Source organism: Mesocricetus auratus, unplaced genomic scaffold (assembly GCF_017639785.1).
Source record: "Mesocricetus auratus isolate SY011 unplaced genomic scaffold, BCM_Maur_2.0 Super-Scaffold_100003, whole genome shotgun sequence".
In the NCBI taxonomy this organism is placed as follows: domain Eukaryota; kingdom Metazoa; phylum Chordata; class Mammalia; order Rodentia; family Cricetidae; genus Mesocricetus; species Mesocricetus auratus.
In genome coordinates, this window is record NW_024429188.1 from 21,800,741 (window position 1) to 21,823,189 (window position 22,449).

General features: G+C 39.3%; 2 pseudogenes; one reads left to right on the top strand and one right to left on the bottom strand.

The window, feature by feature from the left end:
• Positions 1–13,988: 13,988 nt before the first annotated feature.
• Positions 13,989–18,857, bottom strand: LOC101843141 (annotated as a pseudogene).
• Positions 18,858–19,185: 328 nt separating this feature from the next.
• LOC110341657 lies at positions 19,186–21,515 on the top strand (annotated as a pseudogene).
• Positions 21,516–22,449: the final 934 nt, after the last annotated feature.

Sequence of the window (22,449 nt, forward strand, 5' to 3'; positions counted from 1 at the left end):
GAGTACAGTTATTTATATAGTTTTCACCTTTCCCTCTGTGTTGAGAATCTTATACACAAAGTATTATATTATGGAATGTAGACTGTGAATTAAGGTCATACTATAATTCCCTAAGGCAATTATTAGAGTTATAAAACAGTTTTTTCTAAATAAGAGAGATAGAACTCAACCCACAAGAAGACAACAATAAGGAAAAGGGTTCAAAACGAGGGAACAAGGTAATAGACTTATATACAACTCAATTGGAGGTAAGGATGAATGCAAATCAAAATATGTTAGTTGAAAGACACATTGTCAGATTAGTTAGAAAAGTAAAACTCAGCAATGTCAGAAATCTGAAGATGACACATCAATTATTATATTATTATTCTATCACTTTCTTTTAATGTTGTTATACATTCTACATATAACTTGAAGTGAATATATTAAATTTTATATTTTATATTACATTTTGCTGACTAGGTGAAGTGTAGGTATATACCTTTTATGATAATATTGTGAAATCTTAAAGTATAATAATTATTCAGAGATCTAAAATAGATGAAGAAATAAATATACAGGAGATAAAAATATTAATAGTGTTAACTCAATAGCCTTTGTAAATAAAATTTTCTTTTTTAAGTCTAGAAATCTTAAAAATATGAATAAATATGTAAGACAAACCTCAAGTCTCTTGTTTAACAGCATTCATATTCTAGTATCTTCAACCCTTATGTCGTGAAAAGTACAAAGAATGTGATGTTAGGTAAATACTGTTTTAAGGGAAAAATTAACTACATGAAAATATTTCCTTCCACCAGCCTTGGCTGAAAGTCAGCAATGATGGGCTATTCTAATTAATTGTTCTACACTATAATGGTAACTTTAAAGTTTTGACTACTGGGCTGGTTCTGCAGGTAAGGGTGCTTGTTGCCAAGCCTAATGACCTAAGTTCCATTTCACCCACATGGTGAAACAAAAGAACTGATTCCTGTGAGACACACACACACACACACACACACACACACATACACACACTAAAACAACTTGACTGTTACAATTTCTTTTAAAAGAAAGCTGTGCAAATGATGTGACAGACTTTGATGATCCCCCATGGGAGGTCTCACCCACCCTGGGGAGTGGATGGGGGTGGTAGGATGGGGAGGTTGATGCCGGTGGGATGGGAGAGCAGGAGAGTGGGAACTGGGATTGGTATGTAAAATAAGATTGTTTTAATTTAAATAAAAAATGATTTAAAAAGAAGGCTGCAAATATGCGAATATAGATTGGTATGTAAAATAAGATTGTTTTAATTTAAATAGAAATCATTAAAAAAGAAGGCTGCGAATATGCGAATATAGTTAAAGTTGTACTGAAGTCCTGGGTAGTCATTGTATCCTATTTCTTTTAGTTTTAGACAATTATCAATGACAATATTCAGATATTTAACATTCATCTAAAATGCATTGTGTATATAGGCATATCTTATTTTAAAAACAAAAAGTTATAATATGAACATAAAGTAGTCTAAGTCCTTAATATTTTTATATTGTGGTTTTTATGTAATAGTGCTGCTCCCTTTGGGGGCCATGTTCTTTCAAATTACCACATACCATAACCTGCAAGTGTTACCTTATTTAGCCGAAAGAACTTTGCAGATATAACTGACGATTCCATGAGTTTAATCATTTAATTTCATGTAATTACATAAAAACCTCTGAACTGTAAGCCACCCCAATGAAATATTTTCCTTTACAAGTGTTGCTGTGATCATGGTGTCTTTTCACAGCAATAGAACAATGACTAAGACAGGGTATTAGTATTTGGATATATTTATGGATTGTTAATCAATGTAACACATTAGGTTTAAATTCGTTTTTTATTGGCCACTCAGTTGTTTTGCACATTTTTGAGTGATTTGTAAATGTGCTGAATGTTTTGTATATCTTTGACTTAATTTCTGAGAATTTTCTTCTCCAGAAGCCGTGTACTAATTTCCACTCCCACACCTAATATACGAGTGCTACTTTCTTAAACCATGGAAAACGCAAACTATTATTAATTTTGTAATCTCTGACAATTTGATATGTTCAGTTGGCATCACATTACTAATTTATTTGTAAATCTCTTTTTTTCTTTTGTGAAATTTCCATTTGTCTCCTTTTCCTATTGTCTAGTTGGTGTTAGTTTTTTTTCATGCTTATTTACAAAAGTTCTCTGTTTACGTAGTAAGGATATTAAGGATAATTAGGATTAAATTTGTTAAAAATGAGAAGTGTTGACTTGGAAATGCCTTCCATGTTCTCATGTGCTTGCTACTTTCATAGGCTTGCATGGAGTGGGTGGAGAGAGAATGTGAGAATGTTTACTGGGAACATTATTGGTGGGGAATATGTTAGAATGAGTGAAAATTTAGTTCATCCTCTACATAATTCCAGACTGTGTTTCCTAAAATAATTCTGTCTACTTGCTTTCTTTCTGCTCAAAATCTCCCCATTTGTCTTTATTTGTCATCCATCAACCCAGTGCAATTCCATCAGTTAGGAATTTAGATTCTTTAATATTTGGGTTCCCAGTATTGTTTTCAAAATGGGACCACTGGGGCCAATAATATGGATTAGTGGGTACAGGCACTGGCTGCCAAGCACAATGACCTGAGTTTGACCTTGGAGAAACCACTTCTAGCAGGTTTTCCCCTGACCTTCATATGGGCATGTGCATATAGAAAATAAATAGTTAAATAGAATAAAAATAAATTTTGAAAATGTACTCAACTCACCACAACCTAATTAAACTTCATTTAGACTAGTCTAATGTGTTAAAAATTGAGGACATAGAGATAATGAAGTCTCTATCCTCCACATGTTCCACAGATGAAGGAAAATCTGGACTCTGGATGAATCAAAGGCCTTAATTTATCATGCAATCAAATCTGGAGTGAAACTAGTGATATAACTGCCTTAATAGAAGCATTCAACAGGCATCCCTTGGGAATAAAGACAGATGACCTGGTTAGAATAAAGTGTCAGAAAAGACCTCTTTCTTACAAGAAAAGAGGAAGACTACAACGCATTTTGACAGGACAGTTGTCTATCAAAGTCAAGTCATGGAGGAAGAGTGTTTTTAAGAAGATGGAAGATGAGGTGAACTTACTTTAGTATTTGAGAGGAATGGTCCAAGATGAACTGGGCAGGGTCCAGACAACCCATTGTATCAGGAGGCCAGGCATGATGGCACAAACATTTAATCCCAGCATTCAGGAGGCAGAGGCAGAGTCTACAGAGTGAGTTCCAGCCCAGCCAGGACCACACAAAGAAACCCTATATCAACATCCCCCAATTAATTAATTAACAAATAGAGGAATGGAGAGTAATTGAAGTATGTATTAACAAGGGCTGATCTTGTCATAGCAATACTTAAGAAAAATCACCTTGACTGCCCCCGGCTAAATAAATCAGAAGTGGGGAGCATTTGAGTGACCTTAAGTCCCTGTGGGCTTGACACAGTTTTGATTTATCCTTGTGGCTCTATTATTCTGCCCAGATTAACATAACATCATTTGTCATAACTTCTCTCTCTCTCTCTCTCTCTCTCTCTCTCTCTCTCTCTCTCTCTCTCTCTCTCTCTCTCTCTCTCTCTCCTCAAACTCATTATGCAACTGAGGGTGAACTTGAACTCCTGATTCTCCTGGATCTACCTTCGAAGTGCTGTGATTAAGAAGTATGTGTCACTGCCTGGTTTATGCGGTGCTGAGGCTCAAACCTCAGGCATTTTGTGCATGCTAGGCAATCATTCTATTAACTGAGTACTATCCATAACTAAGGCTTTTCATTTTAAATTAATATTTTCAACAAGCATCAGGAAAGTTGGCGCAAGTGGTTGCCTTCCATTTGACACTTCCAGATTCAGTCACAGAATTGTCTACTATTGAGTGAGATAAAGATTCATCAAGAAGAGACCTTATTTTATCATGCAACTAAATCTGGAATAAAGCCAGTGCCCTTGCTTTTCTTTACCTGACTTTCTAGTTACACGATAGTTAGACCTACCTCACAATGAAGGAGAGCATTCAGATTACTCTCTGATAAACCTAAGTGCTTCTAAGACTAACAGCTGCAAGAGCTGTGTTCTGATCCCAGGCAATGCTGCAAGAAATATTTGAAGGTGTTATTCTCGAGCACTTCTTTGTGTGCTACTCAGTTACTGTGGCTTTCATTTCATCCAGAGTCATATACAAAGCTATGTAAGCTGCCTCTTGTTGTATCAGTGGGAAATATGCAACATCATAGGTTAGATGTATATGAAGTGTGTGCTTGAAATAAAAGCTGAGCTATGTTGTTGCAGAAGGTAGGAAGGCAATCTCAATGCTTTATCTTGCAAAGGTTTTGTCATTTATTGTACAGCATATACCTACATCTATTATTTATTACATTGTTAGCTAATGCTTATTATTTTTGTTTCTGCAATAAACTCTTTGGGCAGCAATGAGCCCAAGGGAATATTCACTAAAAAATTAAACTGATTTTTACCTCCAAAGAATGTTGATGTCAGGTGTCTAACTTGCAGAAAGCATTTATGGACATTTATTACCTGCCACAAGACAATACAGGTATCAGTAACCACATGGAAAACAGAAGACATGAAGATGCTGAAAATATATTGCTGTCTACTTCTAAAAGCCCTTGTTACTGGACAAGGCCTGCCCGGAGATGGTGATTTGCCATGCACATCTGCAGATGGTGTGTTCTGGCAACCCCTGACATTTGTGGGCTTGGGGCAAGAGGACAAATGAAAGCCCGTATTCCATTAGGTTTAAATATTTACAAGTTATGAATCAAGATAGCAGGCTGTTAAATAAAATATGTCTGTGCTCCTACCTGAACAAAAATACCTTCATTATGACAAAAATGTATGTTGCTATGGTTTTATATGGAATTGGCAAAAATTCAAAGATGACTGAACTTAAATATGTCTGAGTGTCTGGATGGGTTGGCAAAGTCTAGACATGTAATGCAAGTAAATTAATACGTGACTCATGAATTACTATGTATTTATTCCATAAAATTATGTTGTTGAATATGTAGCTCAGTGGTAGAGCAATGTGCTCAGAATGAATTGAGGCCTAATATTCATACTAACAAAAAGACAGACAAAATTTTTCCTTTATTTCATTAAAAGCATCAATTTTATTTTTGAAGATCTTTTCTCATTTTGTTTTTCGAGACAGGGTTTCTATGTATTGTTTTGGAGGCTGTCCTGGAACTCACTCTGTAGACCAGGGTGGCCTTGAACCCACAGATCTGCCTGCCTCTGCCTCCTGAGTGCTGGGATAAAGGCGTGCGCCACCAATGCCCAGCTGTACTCAAGATTTTTATGAGCTGTGTGTTGGTACTGCCTGTGATCACAGCTGCTTAAGGGGCTAAGGCAAATTCATTGCCACTGTATGCACAATAGCTAGGAAATGGAAAAAACCTAAATGTTCTTCAATTGATGAATGGATAATGAAAATGTAGTACATATACACAATGCAATTCTTTTAAGCTGTAAAAAAGAATTAAATAGTAACATTTACAGGTAAATTGATGGGTCTGGCAGCTATCATACTAACTCTGGATTACCCAGACCCAGAGTTGTTTGCATGTTCTCCCTTTTTTGTTGATTCTAGCTCTGAGTCTTTAGATGTGAATATGTTAATCTGGAATAACTTCAGAAACCAGAAAAACTAGAAAATCCCTATGCAGGGAGGGAGAAGGAATTCTAGAGGGCAGTAGTAAGACACAGGTGTTATAAAGAGGGATAAGGGCAAAACTTCTGGCCTTTAACTGGGGAGGAGGGGCAGTAGAGAGGAATAGGGAAGGAGGAGAAATAACACTAAGGATGTTTTAAAAGACCATAGGGAAGCATATTATTCAATATTTACATAAAAGAGACTATATATGTGTTTAAATGGAGTCATGCCACACTTGGTGATTTGCTTCCCCAGGAGCCACCATCAATCTAACAAAAACCTCAGTGCCAGGCACGGCAAACCACTCTTTGAGTTGTTGATCAGGGGAGAAGAGACTCCCCAAACAATAGAGGCTATTGCCATCTTCCTTACTGCCTCTCTTGTGGCTCTAGTAATAGCCAGAGTCATATGCAAAGCTATATAAACTGTCTCTTGGTATATCAGTGGGAAAGTGGAATATCATAGGTTAGCTGTATATGATGTATGCACATATACATAGACAGGGACTATGTGGGGAGGAAGATTCTAGAGAGGGAAACGGTAGGACACAGATGTTATGGAGGGTGACATGGGGTTTTTGAAATGGGTAGGGAGGGCAAGATCCTATTTTTGAAGACACTATACACTTCAGACACAGGACTTGGAGGAACTGAGTTGGAACTGATCTTATAGCTTCTTCACTGAGAACTAGATCTAATAGTATTAGAAGGTACTATGAAATCAGCCAAGGGAGAAAGGCAATCAAAAGTACTACCCCACTCTAAATACAACACAACAATGACCATCCAGACAAGATGCCCCAGCAGTGCAGTAGTGGCACTTTTAACTTGGGAGTAACCAACAGCTGTCTAAGTAGATGCAAATCTTGCTCAGTAACTACTTGTGGTTGGAGAAGTCATAGATCCAGAGAAGAACCTATATACTAACGATAGTCTAAATATTATCCCACAGATAAATGTAACCATCACTTCTCATCAAATTGCTTCTTTTATAACAGATTAAACCTGGGGTCTCTCAACTGAAGAATTGAAGAAAATGTGGTACATCTACACAATAGATTATTACTCAGTAGTAAAACACGACATCTTGAAATTTGCAGGTAAATGGATGGAACTAGAAAAAAATTGATCCTGAGTGAGATAACCCAGATCCAGAAAGACAAACATGGTATATACTTATTTATAAGTGGATATTAGCTATAAAGCAAAGGATAACCAGGCTACAATCCACAGCTCCAGGGAAACTAGGTAACAAGGAAGACCCTAAGGGGATGCATGGATCTCCCTGGAAAGAGGAAATAGATGAGATCTCCTGGGTAAACTGGGGGCAGGGAGTGTAGAGGGAAGGGGATGTGGAATGGAAACATGAGGGATCAGAATGGTTGAGCTGGGGGCAGGATGGAGGGGGGGAGTAATGAAAGAGATATCTTGATAGAGGGGGCCATATAGGATTAGGGAGAAACCTGGTGCTAGGGTAACTCCCAGGAACCCACAAGGATGACACAAGCTAAGACTCCTAGCAATAGTGGAGAGGGTGCCTGAACTGGCCTTTCCCTGTAATCAGATTGATGAGTACCCTAATTGTCATCAATGACCCTTCATCAAGTACCTGATGGAAGCAGATGCAGAGATCCACAGCTAAGCACTGGGCTGAGCTCCAGGAGTCCAGTTGAAGAGAGAGAGAGAGAGAGAGAGAGAGAGAGAGAGAGAGAGAGAGAGAGAGAGAGAGAGAGAGGAGGGATTGTATGAGCAAGGGTTGTCAAGATCATGATGAGGAAACCCACAAAGACAATTGACCTGAGCTTGTGGGAGCTGATGAACTCTGGGCAGCGAGGGAGCTGGCATGGGACAAACCTAGGCCCTCTGCATCTGGGTGACAGTTTTGTAGCTTGGTCTGTTCATAGGGTCCTAGCAGTGGAACCAGGACCTGCCCCTGATGCATGAGGTGGCTCTTTGGAACCTATTCCCTAAGGTGGGATGCCTTGATACAAGGAAGAGGAGCTTGGTCCTCCTCAATTTGATATGCCATGCTTTGTTGACTCCCATGGGAGGCCTGCCTCTTCTGAATGGAGATCTAGAAGAAGAGGATGGGGGCATAAGGGAGGTTGGTGGAGGGATCGGGAGGGGAGGAGGGAGGGGAAACTGTGGAATAAGTAATTATTTAAAAAGACTATTACATAGATCCACAATTGGTCAAAATGCAGAAAACAAGTGATCATGGGGTGCCAAACTTTAATTGATACATCTACAATGCAACCCCTATACTTAAGGCGCAGGGGAAAACAATAACAGAAGAGGGACCAGAATGATTTTAAGATGTACAGGACCAGAAAGCTCTACCCCTAGATGAAGAGCTACAGTAATCAGTGACTGTTGTATCAATTGAAATTAGAAGGTAAGCCGGGCGGTGGTGGCACACGCCTTTAATCCCAGCACTCGGGAGGCAGAGGCAGGCGGATCTCTGTGCGTTCAAGGCCAGGCTGGACCGATAGCCTCCGAAACAATACAGAGAAACCCTGTCTCGTAAAAACCAAAAAAAAAAAAAAAAAGAAATTAGAAGGTAATATATAAATTATAGTTAATGAATATCATGAAATTTTACAGTCAAAATGAAATGAAAATTGTGCTAAAGAATTTTATAACCCAGGTGTCTATAATTCAATTTTCTCCAGGGGAAAGAAACCTGATAGGGCTATGCAATACCAGGTGATCAAGAGTTGGATGGGGGAGAGAGAGGGGTGAAAATGCTGTAAATATAGTACTCATGTATGAAATTCTCAAAAAAATTAAAAATTAATTAAAGAGAAGGGCCTAAGGCAAGAAGATCAGTAGTTTGAGATCATCCTGGGTTACTTAGTAAGACTCTTGTTTGATAAATAAAATGGAAAGGTGTGGGGAGGTATCTGAGAAATGGAGCACTTGCCCAGAACATATGAGGCAGTGACTTTAAAAACATTTTTCATGTAATTTGCATTTTATTCATGGTAAAGGTCTAAAGGATTATAACAGTAAAATCCATCTACATTCAAAATGTGTAAAATTTGAATATATTCATACAAATATGTAAAGTAAATGTAAAATTTAAGTTATACATTTTATGATTTCATAGATGATAATTTTAAATATTTTAGAAGAAAAGTATCAATTGGAATTAAATGATAAAATATAAATTATAGTTAATGAGTGTCATGAAATTTTACCATCAAAATGAAATAAAAATTGTGTTAAAGCCTATAATTCCAGCACTTAAGATGCTAGGGAAAGTGAGGCAGGAGGATTAACAGTTCATCACCATCCTCAACTTCATGTTGAGTATGAAACCAGACTGTGCTACATCAGGTCCTGTCTCAAAAGAGAAAGCAGGGAAGGTGGAGGAAGTAGGAAAGAAGGAAGGAAGGAAAGAAAAGTGTTGAACATGGTGGCACATGCCTGTGATCCTAGTGTTCAAGATCCGAGGCTGCAGTATGAGGTCAGGACCAACCTTTGGGCTGCAGGAGACCTAGTCACAATTCTAGAGTGCAATGCCTATCCAGTTTCTTCCTTTCTTTTCTTTTTCTTTTGATTTTTGGAGAAAGGATTTCACAGTGTAGCCCTGGAACTCACTATGTAGGCCAGGCTGGCCTTGAACTTACAGAGATCCACTTGCCTTTGCCTCCCAAGTGCTCGATTAAAGGCATGTGCCACCACTGCCCAGTGACTGCCTAGTTTCTAATTCACCTGCTTTATAGCCAGATTGGCATACATGTATAGGCATAAACATAGACAAATACATACATGTATGCATAAATACATGAATTTAAGAGTAATTTGAATTCCTTATTATGTTAAATTTTGTAGCTGCATATGAAATCATTTGTTCCTCTAGAACTCAGGAGTCAAAAGAAAAGGAGTGTGTTCAATAGTAGTGGGAAGTGATACTTGCTTATGTACAGATCTACTGCATGCTCCATTTCTGAAGGTCAGCATCTCACAAGTTAACTTTCCATTTGTCTTTTATAAGTCTCTCCAATGTTTACTTCCTGTCCTCTAAAATTGCTTCTGTTTATGATTTTGCTATTAGTGTTTGAGTGTGGTTGCGTTTTCTTTTTAGGACATCAGGAAAATGTTAAAAAAATTAATCTTTTTGAGACTGGGTTTCATGTACTTAATATTGTACTCAAACTTACTGTCCTTAATGTTGTTTCCTCTACTTCCCATGTCCTGAAATTAAGGCACAGGCCACTATGCATGATTTATGTGATGCTAGGAATGAACCTAGCATTTTATACATGGCACTCAAGCACTCTACCAATAGAGTTACATTTCCAACCAAGGTATTAATCTTGAGTGTAGACACTTAGGGTGTTGGCTCATGGTCTGTCATCACTGAGACTTGGATTTTGAGTAGCAGATCTGCTCATGGATCTTAAAATGCTTTTACCCTTTAGGTTATGTCTGTGATCCACAGTGACCTCTTACAGGGTACTCATTGCCCATGTCTTAAGGATATTTACATATGATTTTACACAACATTTACTTTCATTTTTCTCTTCTAACTGAAGTTTACTTCAGGGTTTTCTTGTCCTTGTATAAAAAGTGAAGCAATAGCTGTTGTTGGGTTAGATCCATCACAAGTTGAGGAAGTTCATGAAGAGTTACTTGACAATAATTTATATTAGTGTTATCAGATGCTCTGACTATCAGTTCATTTCAAATATAGTTTGATGTTTTCATGTGGTTCATGGATATAAATAAATCCTTCAGAGGTTCATTCTGTTAAGGGTTTAACATCTGTCATACTATAGTAAATTCATTTTTAAAACTTTACTATTTGGAAATAAAATGAATTATCAGGGAGAGGATAGTAGATAAAAGTCTGAGTTTTGGTGTAACACAACATCAGAGCCAGGACAATATTCTTAGTGAAACTGAAAAGCCTATGGAACTGAGCTATATTTAGTATTAGTTAAGGTACACACATAATTCATGGTTAAATGTGAAAAGACAAGCTACAATATTATACCGACCAAAACATAATTGCAGTTGTCAACAATTACAAATGCCTTTAATTATACAATGTTGTTGTAACTTGAATACAAATGTTATGACAAAATTGATGTTGAAACTTGGTGTAGTGGATGATAATAGTGTATTTGTGCAAAGTGGTGAGATGTGCTTCCACTGACAAAGCAAAACAGAAAACTAATGCTAAATAAAGATCTTATTTATTTTGGTTTAGTTTGATTTTGTTTTTGTAATTTTGAGAGTGAGAGTGAAAGAGAGAGAGAGAGAGAGAGAGAGAGAGAGAGAGAGAGAGAGAGAGAGAGAATGAGAATATGAAGAAGTTTGTGGGGAGGGAAGAAGGAAGAGGAGAAGAGCTGGAAGGAGTTGGAGGAGGAGAAAACATGATGAAAATACATTGTATGCAAAAGTGTTTTAAATAATAAAAAAGATACTTAGTATGTCAGTGCATACATCATCAAGAGCTACTTTGTTATGTCCTACGTTGGCACTGCTGTTTTAGTTAGGGTGTTTATTGCTGTGATGAAACACCAGGACCAAACAGCAAGTTGGGGAGGAAAGGGTTTATTTGGCTTACATTTCCACATTATAGTTGATCACTGAAAGAAGTCAGGACAGGAACTCAAACAGGGCAGGAACCTGAAGGCAAGAACTGATGTAAAGGCCATGGAGGGGTTCTGCTTACTGGCTTGCTTCCCCTTACTTAATCAGCCTGCTTTCTTTCTTTCTTTTTTTTTTGAGACAGGATTTCTCTGTATTGTTTTGGAGGCTGTCCTGGAACTCGCTCTGTAGACCAGGCTGGCCTCGAATTCACAAAGATCTGCCTTCCTCTGCCTCTTGAGTTCTAAGATTAAAGGCGTGCACTACCAACGCCTGGCTGATCAGCCTGCTTTCTTATAACCCAGGACCGCCAGCCCAGGGATGGTATCACCCACAATGGACAGGCTCACCCCCACCAATCGCTGATTAAGAGAATGCCTTACAACTGGATGTTATGACGTCATTTTCTCAATTAAGTTTCCCTCCTTGCAGATAACTCTAGTTTGTGTGTCAAGCTGACATGAAACTAGCCAGAATTTTTAAGTCTTCCAACTTTTCTTTTTTGATTTCTCAAAAGCATTTGGAAAATTTTAATCAGTGTTCATTAAAAGTTCATTTGAAGATTTTAGAAAAGTGAAATTATTGCAAACAAACCTTGCAAACAGGAAGGCATTGAATTTATTTCAGGGAACTGAAATTAAATGATGAAAATTCAAATGATTTCTAAGAGTTAATTTTGCAATTCTTTAATTGAATATTGGAATATCTTGACTTTGACGCCTCTTTTGATGAAGTTCCTATTTTTAATTGGATAGCCTTATAGTTTCAACCAAACTAGAATAATTTTGCAGCATTAAATTTATACAAACCATTAGGAAGGATCAAAAGTAGAGACAAACTATTTTAAATGTTTTGTCACATTTAAAGTATTTGTTAAAGAAAGATACTCCTAATAGAAGCAAAAAGCCACTACTTGAGAAACTATTTGGCCATATATATATATATATATATATATATATATATATATATATATATATGGCCAAGTAGTTGAATATATATATTTCAACAAAATATAACTTGAATGAAGTAGCCTCTAGGTATAGAATTTGTACCACGTCAGCTAAAGGTAAGTTTTTTATCAATCAAGATGTGCCTTACTTATTCATCTATGGTTAGTTGTCATTCAACAAGGGTACCAAGATTGTTCAGAGAAGCACAGAACTGTCTATTTAAAAAATAGTGCAGGGAAAACTAGATATCCTAGCACCACACCATGAATTTACCTTCAATACACCACAACATTGACAAAAATAACTCAAAATGAATTGAAGATGTAAATTTAAGAGTGGGAATTGTAAATTCTTACAAAGAAACATAGATGAACACATACAAGACCTTGAATTGAGAGTCTCTTAGATATACTATTAAAACACAAGTAATTAAAGAATGAAGTCAATAAATTAGACTGAAAATTGACAAATTAAAAACATTTATTTGTGAGTATAGGTATGCACATCCCATGGCACATGCATGGAAGACACAGGACAACACCTGGTAATCAGTTCTATCTTTCCACCATGTGGGTCTTAGGAATCAAATTCAGGTTCTCACTCTTGGTGGCAGACCCTTATATCAGCTGAGCCAGCCCTCTGACCTGAAAACAAACAAATTTTAATAACTTTTGTACATCAAAAGATATTACCCAGGACATGAATAGATAGGGTTGGGGATCTAGCTCAGTCAGTAAAGTGCTTGCCTGGCAGGCATCAGGACCCAGGTTCCATCTTCAGCATTCGTATAAAAAGCCAGGTATGGTATAAAACTTGCAATTCTAGTTCTAGTGAGATAGAACTGTGCAACTGGTTAGCCCTCATAGCCTACTTCATGAGTTCCAGGCCAGTGAGACCATGTCTTAAAAAATGGTGGGTGCTACCTGATAAAGAGCACCCAAGGTTGTCTCTGGCTTTCATATGCATGTGCACATATGCACACCCATATCCACACACCTACCACCCCACACACATAATTGACTAGTCACTAGTTGATCTGAGTGGTGAAAGGCTAAACTTGTTGGCTTGGATTAAGAACAATGTAAATAATGGTTGTCATTAATATAAAAAACATAACTAGCCAAAGTATGAAGACTAAGTGATAGTGGCATGCTTGGCCTTAAACGGGACAGCTATATCACCCTCCAAGGTCACAGAACATCATGGAAGAGGAAGTGGAAAGAATGTAAGAGCCAAAGACTAGGGAAGACATCTTCTGGAAATAGCATAGCTGTCGCACTCCTGAATGTACTGTAGCTGTGGTTATCCAAACAACACTTGTACTAGATTAAGTGTACTAGCATTTCATCATGGATCAGAAAGGGACCCATGAGGCCCCATCCTTCCTGGAGGGACTATTGGTGCTTAATGGTTGTTGGGAGGTGGGTGGCATTATTTTTTGAAAACTGCATCCTCTTTAGTTTGCATACTTTTCATTTCAGGACAAAATAAACAAAACAAATGGACAAGATATAATACACAACGCCCAGACCTGCTATTTGCTGAAGGAGGAGAGACTTTTCTGCCTTAAGACATTAAAGAAAGGAGTGACAAAATAGTCTGTAGGCATCAGCAAAAAGCCAGTTGGGTCATAGTCAGTCAAGGCTTCTGGGGAGCCAAAGGGAAAAATATACAAAGGGCACAGGCTTCCCAGTGGGAACACCACTTGCACGTGAAATGATAGTATCTTTATCATGCAAAAGTGGTGGGATCAGCTGCACTCAACTCCTCTACTGTCATTTCATTTTCATCAGTGCCCAGAGCTAGTATGATCATGCAGTAGATGTAGTTGGAGTGGGTTTTGGGATCCTCAAAGGAGAAGTCCGGGGAGAGTAAAGTGGTTTTAAACGGTAGGACTACTAGGTTCTGACAGCCTTGCCAGTTATTCTGCCTCAGCCTTTTGCTTCAGGATTTCCATAATGGGGTGGTCAGAATTGATCTCTATGTGCTTTTTGCCATTAAGTAGCAAATTGTATATTTGTCTTGGAGTGCTTGCGCTTTCATGATCTGCTACATGATGACTGTCTATCCGTAAGTGATTTTCATAAGGCAGCATAGTGAAGTGACAAGCTTATTGGAGATTGTCACATTTTCAACTTTCTTATCCAAGATCTTCATGTGCTTTCAGAGATTCTCAAAATTTCCCTTGTTCTACTCCATTTTCTTCTCCTTCTCATTCCCTGGTAGCTCCATGCCTTCATTGATCAAAGACACTGGACTTTCCCCCATACAACTCCTTTACCTGCTGCTTGCTGCATCTATAAATAGACTTGTTATACATACCACCTCAATGCTCCACTTCTTCATATGCTCCATGAAGGCAGAATTGCCTACCCAGTCTTTGCTTTCAATAGTGATGTAGTAAACCAATTTCTGTGTCTCCTTCATGGGACATACATATTTTGATATGAAAGTTATCTCATATCCAGACTGAAAGGTGTGGTCGCTAAGTAGCTCCGAGAGACATCATTGCTAGTTGGTGGAATATTCATGGATTCCAAGATTTATTTTCTTAGAGAACACCTCATAGAATTTCTTGTAGTTCTCTTTGTCTTCTGCTAGCTTAGTCATAATTTCAAGGTCTTTCTTCACAATGTTTTTGTTGATGGCTTTCAAAGTTTTGCTCTGTTGGAGCATTTCTTGGGGGATGTTCCTCTTTGGATCGGCCACATTACAGATGAAATTGAGATAGTTTGGTATTAACTCATCATAGCTGTCTGTGATGAACATATGATGGACAAAGAGCTTTATGTTCTCAAAGAGGACAACAGGAACTTTCCAAGACGTGACAAGCAGTGCCCTGGATTCCATTTGACCTTCTACAAAGTGTTCGACTGCCAAGGGGTCTTCCCAGACACTGATGAAACTCTTACAGAATTCACTATATTCTTTAGTGATACTACCAGGAGTTCTGGTCCTAATGGTCTTGGTCTGGCTCATTTATTTCTGACCAATGTATTTCTCCTCAATTTTCTTGTTTGTTTTTCTTATTTTTGCCAATATCATCTGATCTTACATCTTCAATCTTAGGCTTCTCCTCATTCTTATTGTCCTTTTCTTTCTCTTCCTTTGCCTCATTATCACTGATCTGCTTCTGTCTTTCCTTACCCAAAGAGTGATAGGACAGCTCATGAACTGTGAATGCTTCTTAACTGCTTCATTGACCCTCCTTTCATCTAATTATTCTGTCTAGTCTTTGGGGTGAAGGATCACTTCTGTATCCTGGCCAACAAGCTCACCGTGATATGCCTGTACCATCAGCAGAAGACTCACAGGCATAGTGTTCATCATTATTGTGCTTTGTGATCACAATTTTCTCTGCCACCAGAGAAGCAGAATGGAATCCAATACTGTCATTTTTGTCAACTTGACTCAAGCTAGGGTATATGAAAAGAGGTAACCACAATTGAAGAAAATCACTCCATAAGATTGACCTGGAGGCAGCTGGGTGGTGGTGGCACACACCTTTAATCCTGTACTTGGAAGGCAGAGGCAGGCAGATCTATGTGAGTCAGAGGCCAGCTTGGTCTATAGATTGAGTTCCAGGACAGCTAAGAGAAACCCTGTCTCAAAATACCAAAAAAACCCAACAACAGAACAAAACAAAATGGCCCAGAGGCATGCTTGTGGACTCATTTTTTTCCTTTCCCTTTCCTTTGCCCTTCCTTTCCTTTCCTTTCCTTTTTTCCCTCCCTGCTTCTTTCCCTCTGCCTCCACCCCTCTCCCTTCCTCCCACCTCTCTCTTTGTCTTTCTTTTTTTGAGAGAGAGAGAGAGGAACTTTCTGTATAGATCAGGCTGGCCTTGAACTCACAGAGATTCTGTCTGCCTCTACCTCCCAAGTGCTGGGATTAAAGGCATGAACCACAACTCCCAGCCATTTTTTGAGACAGAGTTTCTCTGTGTAACCCTGGCTGTCCTGGAACTCACTATGTAAACCATGGTGGCCTCAAACTCACAGAGAGCCACCTGCTTCTCTCTCCCACGTGTTGGAATTAAAGATGTGTACCACCATGCTCCACTCCTATGGGGCATTTAAAATTAGTGATTGACATGGGAGGGTCCAGCCCATTGCAGTTGATGCTACCCTTGGCAAGTGATCCTGGTGTGTATAAGAAAGCAGGCTGAGCAAGTCATGAGAAGCAAGCCAGTTAGAAGCATTATTCCATGGCATCTGCATCAGTTATTGCCTTTAGGTCTTTAGGTTCCTACTTTGAGTTCCTGACCTGATTATCATGAATGACAGACTACAAGCTATAAGATGAAATAAACCATTTACTTTCCAAGTTACTTTTGGTCATGATGTTCTATCACAGCAAGAGAAAGCCTAACTAAAACAAACACAAAACTGCTGAATCCTGGGAGATGTCTGCACCAGCCTGGAGAGCCTCCATGAAAGTTTTGTGCCAAACTGAACAATGGTTTCAAAATTATCTCTGAGATCAGGGTGGTCATGCCAATGCTTGTCTCCACCAAAGTCAGGGTGTATTTCTGAGTGTTGGAGATGATGTCAATTTTCAGCATTTTACCCCTGTCCAACTTGGATGGGTCTGCCAAGCTATCATAGCAACTCCTGCCCAAGACATGGGAAGCATTAGAGATCAATTTCTGCAGGAAGATTTCCTTATTAGAATAGAAAGTATTCCTTTTTTGGTTTTTCAAGACAGGGTTTCTCTGTAGCTTTGGAGCCTGTCCTGGAACTAGCTCTTGTCAACCAGGCAGGCCTCGAACTCACAGAGATCCGCCTGCCTCTGTCTCCCGAGTGCTGGGATTAAAGGCGTGCACCGTCCTAGAGAGATCAGGGATAACAGGAACATACCTGAACATAATAAAAGCAAATATACAATAAGCCAACAGCTAACATCAAACAAAATGGAGAGAAACTCAACGCAATTCCTCTAAATCAGGAACAAGACAAGGCTGTCTACTCTCTCCATATCTCTTCAATATTGTACTTGAAGTTCTAGCAATAAGACAACAAAAGGAGATCAAGGTGATACAAATAGGAAAAGAAGAAGTCAAGCTTTCACTATTTGCAGATGATATGCTAATTTACATAAGCTCTATTATAGAGCTGTAGTCCTGAAAACAGCTTGGTATTGACACAAATATAGACAGGTAGACCAAAGGAATCGAATTGAAAACCCTGATTTTAACCCACACACCTATGAACACTTGATTTTTGACAAAGAAGCGAAAATTATACAATGAAAAAAGAAAGCATCTTCAACAAATGGTGCTGGCATAACTGGCTATTGGCATGCAGGAGAGTGCAAATAGATCCGTGTCTATCACCCTGCACAAAACTTAGGTCCAAATGGGTCAATGACCTAACATAAATCCAGCCACAATGAAACTCTTAGAAGAGAAAGTGGGAGATACTTTTCAACGAATTGGTACAGGAGACTGCTTCCTGAACATAACAGCAGTAGCACAGACACTGAGATCGGCAATTAACAAATGGGACCTCCTGAAACTAAGAAGCTTCTGTAAGGCAAAGGACACAGTCAACAAGACAAAAAGGCAGTCCACAGAATGGGAAAAGATATTCACTAACCCCATATCTGACAGAGGGCTGATCTCCAAAATTTACAAAGAACTCAAGAAGCAAGTCTCCAAAACACCAAAGGATGCAATTAAAAAGTGGAGTACAGAACTAAATAGAGAAATCTCAATAGTGGAGTGTAAAATGGCTGAGAGACACTTGAGAAAATGTTCAACATCCTTAGCCATCAGGGAAATGCAAATCAAAACAACTCTGAGATACCATCTCACTCCTGTCAGAATGGCTAAAATCAAAAATACCAACGACAATTTATGCTGGAGAGGATGTGGAGAGAGGGGAACAGCGGAGTGCCAGTCTGCAATTCCACTGACAGAGAGTCTGGGAAACAGGAAAGAGATATGCATGGTACTCCAGAGAAGAGGAATGAGGTAAGATCTCCTCAACAGATTGGGAATATGGCAGGGGTTAGGGCGGAGTTGGAACTGGAAAGAAGAGAGGGGGAGAAGAGGAGAGAGTAGGTGATGGGGGAACAGGAAGGTGGAGTTGGGGGTAGAATAGGGGAAGAACAGGATGAGAGATACCCATAATAGAGGGAGTCATAGGTTTGAAGAGAGAGCTGGCACCAGTGAGACCTCTAGAGATCTACAAGGATGACATCAACTGGCAAGCTAAGCAATAGTAGAGAGACTACCCTAAATGCCCATTCCTGATAATGAACTTGACGATTACCTTATATGCCATCCTAGAACCTTCATCCAGTGACTGATGGAAGCAGAGGCAAACACCCACAGTTAACATTGAACTGATCTCCTGGAACCCAGTGACAGAGAGAGTGGAATGATGAGCAAATGGGCAAAGAATGGGTAGCAAAGCCAGCAGGGACGGCTGACTTGAACAAGGGGGAGCTCTTGGACCCTGGACCAACAGCTGGGAGGCCAGTATGGGACTGATCCTGACCCCCTGAATGTGAAAGTCAGTGTGGGCAACCTGTGTGGCCCTGGGCAGTGGATCAGTGTTTGTCCCTGGCATACAAATGGACTTCATGTGTCCATGCCATGGGGAAGGATGCTCTCTCATCCTAGACTCTTGGGGGAGGGTCTGGACCCTCCCCTGAGCAAGGTGACAGACTCTGGATATCCCCTGTGTGGAGGGAGGTGGGAATGGGGTGGGAGGCTGGGGGGAATGGCGGGGGGGTGCGGGAGGAGTGGAGGGAGAGGGAGCTAGAATTGACATGTGAAGCAAGCTCTTTTCTAAAAAAAATGTAATAATTTTTTTCTTGAAAAAAAATAGAAAGTATTCATGATGAGGGACTTTAGTTGACCAAGTTCTGTCTCCATTTCTGTCTGGTTGTACACATCTTAGGCATCTTGAGAAGGAAGCACTGCATGAATCCAGACCAGGTTAGCGTCAAGGCTGTTTAGAGTAAAAACTTGGTTCATCTACGTTGGACAGGGATAAAAAGCTGAAAATTGACATCATCCTCAAACCCTGAAGAGAGTAGGGCAGTGTGTCAATTTTTTCAGTGCTCCAGAAAACTCCCACCCATGCTCAGGCAAGACAGTAATTAAATTCAGTGGTTCATATGAAAACAGAAAGAAGGAAAGTAGGAGGAGGACTTTTTGAGAAGGATTCCAGCAAGAGAGTATGTGGGTGGGGGGTAAGAAAGAGGAATAGGGTAAAAGAACTAAAATTCACTTTAAATATGTATGAAACTGTTAATCAATAAAAATTAAAGTGTATTTGTTCTGAACATTTCTATTTTGACATTGTATTGGAGGTCCTAGCTAGTGGGAAAAGGCAAGGAAAAGAAATAGAATGAAAATGGAAAAGTGAAAAAATACAATTGTCTTTAAGAACAAATGAAATGATCATCTATGTAAAAAGTACTAATCTATCAAAAGCTACTAAAAATGAAATTAGTTACCACAATTTCACAATACAAGATCAAAATAGAATATTGTATTTATGAACAATTGTAAATTGAAATAATATCATGGATAAATAGCATCATTAAAAACATGAGATGTTTAGACATATATCTGACCAAGGGCCTGAGGGGTCTGCAGCCTGTGTCTATGGTCTTGCTCATGATATCCAGCCACATGAGACTGAACCTTGGAATATGTACCACAGGAACTAGTTTCTAGGCTCCAATAAATAGCTAGGCCCTCTTGGCTCATCATCAGAGTATCCCTTTCGTCTGGTTATTGTTACCTTTTGATACAAGTCAGTGGTTGAAATTGGCACCAGTGCTTATGGGATATTGTATAAGGCCCATGATCTGCATAGTGGCTACTTTATAGCCCTTAAGAGTCCCCAGTGGAGGAGGAAGTGGGCCTTCCCATCAGCATGGGTTGTGAGGTAGTCTTACTGAGGAGACTGGAAGCATGTCTATGCCATTCTTTCTGAACTGACCAAGAGACTAAGGTGACCCTAGTGTTTGAACATCTAGACCAAGACCTAAGGACATCTGTGGACAAGGCATCTTCACTAGGTTTGCCACCTAAGACCTTAAAGATTCTCATGTGACAGTTTCTAAGAGGCCTAGATTTCCTTCATGAAAATTGTATTATTCACCAAAAGCTGATGTCAGAGAACAGTCTTGTGACAAGTGATGGGACATGCAAGCTGGCTGATTTTGGCCTAACTGGATTCTATAACTACCAAAGAGAGAGCCCTTATATCTGTGGTTGTTACATTCTAATATCACATTACTGAAGTTCTGAAGTCTACATATATACCACCTGTGAATAAGTGATGTGTTAGTTGTATCTTTGCAGAGATGTTTCCTTAAGACCCTCTGTTCTGTGGAAATTCTGAAGTTGACTGGCTATGGAAAATCTATTTTTTTCTTTTGATACAGGGTATCTCTCTATAGCAATGGATGCCTTGGAACACATTATGTAGATGACACTGGCCTTGAACTTGAGTTCTGGGATTAACAGCATGTACCAATATGCCCAGCCCAAATCTTTGATTTTATAGGACTGCTTCCAGAAGGTAACTGCCTAAGGCCTGGACCAGTGCAGTCAGTGGTATTGGAGATGCAGGGCTCTGAAGCACATCCAGCTGTGCTGCAAATGCTGACTATTCCTTTTTTCTTTTTTCAAGACAAATATTCTTCATGTAGCTCTGACTGTCCTGGAACTTTCTCTGTAGACTAAGCTGGCCTTGAACTCAGAGATCTGTCTCCAAGTGCTGGAATTACAGATGTTCACCACCATGTCTGCTTGCAAATGCTGACTTTTAATCCACAGAAATACATCTCTTCCTTTCAAGCCCCTTCCTGTGGTACTCTTTTTACTAAGGTATGTATGTATGTATGTAGTGGGGGAAGGTTGTGCCATGCTATGCAAGTGAAAGTCCCAATGATGAAACTCAGGTTATCAGACTTTGTAGCAGGTACGTTTTACCTGCTATGATGGTTTGAATAAAAATGTATTTGAATACTTGGTCACCATGGAGTGGGACTGTTTGAAAGGATTAGAAGGATTAGGAAGTATGCCCTTGTTGTAGGAAGTGTGTCTTCGGGTGGGCTTTGAGGTTTCAAAAGCCCATGCTAAGCCAAGTTCACTCTTTTTCTATTGGCCAGGATGAAGTTCTTATCTATTTCTCCAGCATCATGCCTGCTTGATACCATGCTCCTCACCATGATGAAAATGTACTAAACCTCTGAAACTTTAAGCCAGCCCCAATTAAAAGCTTTCCATTATAAGAGTTGTCATAGTCATGGTGTTTCTTCACAGCAGTAGAATATTGACTGAGACAGAATGCTTCATTTGAGTTATTCAAGTATTCATCTATGCCTCTACCCAATCCTGCACTTTTAGTTTTGTCAAAGTGTAATATACACCTTCTTTTAAAAATCAACTTAATTTCTATTTTTATTGAAATATTTTGCACACAACATATTTTGATCATGTTTTCCACCCCCCACTCCTCACAGATCTCCCCCATCTCCCTACCCATACAGCTTTATGCTCTTTCTCTCTTTCAAAACAAACTATAAACAAAACCCCAAATAACAAGAAACAGAAAAAGAATCCCATAAAAACACAACAATGAAAACCAAAACAAACTTACAAAAGAAGGAAAAAACGAACAAACAAACAAATTAATAAAAGTCAGAACAAGGCAAAATGAATTGAAAAAATCCACAAAAAAGAATGGTGTTCATTTTGCTGGTCAATTACTCCTGGGCATGGACCCTCCCTGTGGTGTGATTGATATAGCCAGCTACTCTCCATTGTAGAAAACTGATTTCCCCTTTTCCAGTGGGTATCAGTTGTAGAGAGTATTTTAAGCCTTACATGACAGTTCCTCTTTTTGAGTCTTCTACTCTTGTTCTTTTATTTATTTTTATCCTGTTGGCAGGGGTGTGGGTGAGCCAGTCTTGAAGTTACTATCATGGGAGAGCTGTCCTCATTACTCGTCTTTCATGTGGCAGCATGGGCTAGGGAGAGATGCCCCCCAATGCCTCCACCCCCCACATCTCGCCCATCAACACATGAGGCAGGTGGGAGAGAGAGGTCAGAAGGGTGAGAGAGCTGTACTTGGCCATCTCCAGCTGCAACACAGAGGCAAACCTGTTAGTGGCAGTTGGTTGAGTCAGCCCCGAAGTTGTGCGCCTGGGAGAGCTGTTCTGTTAC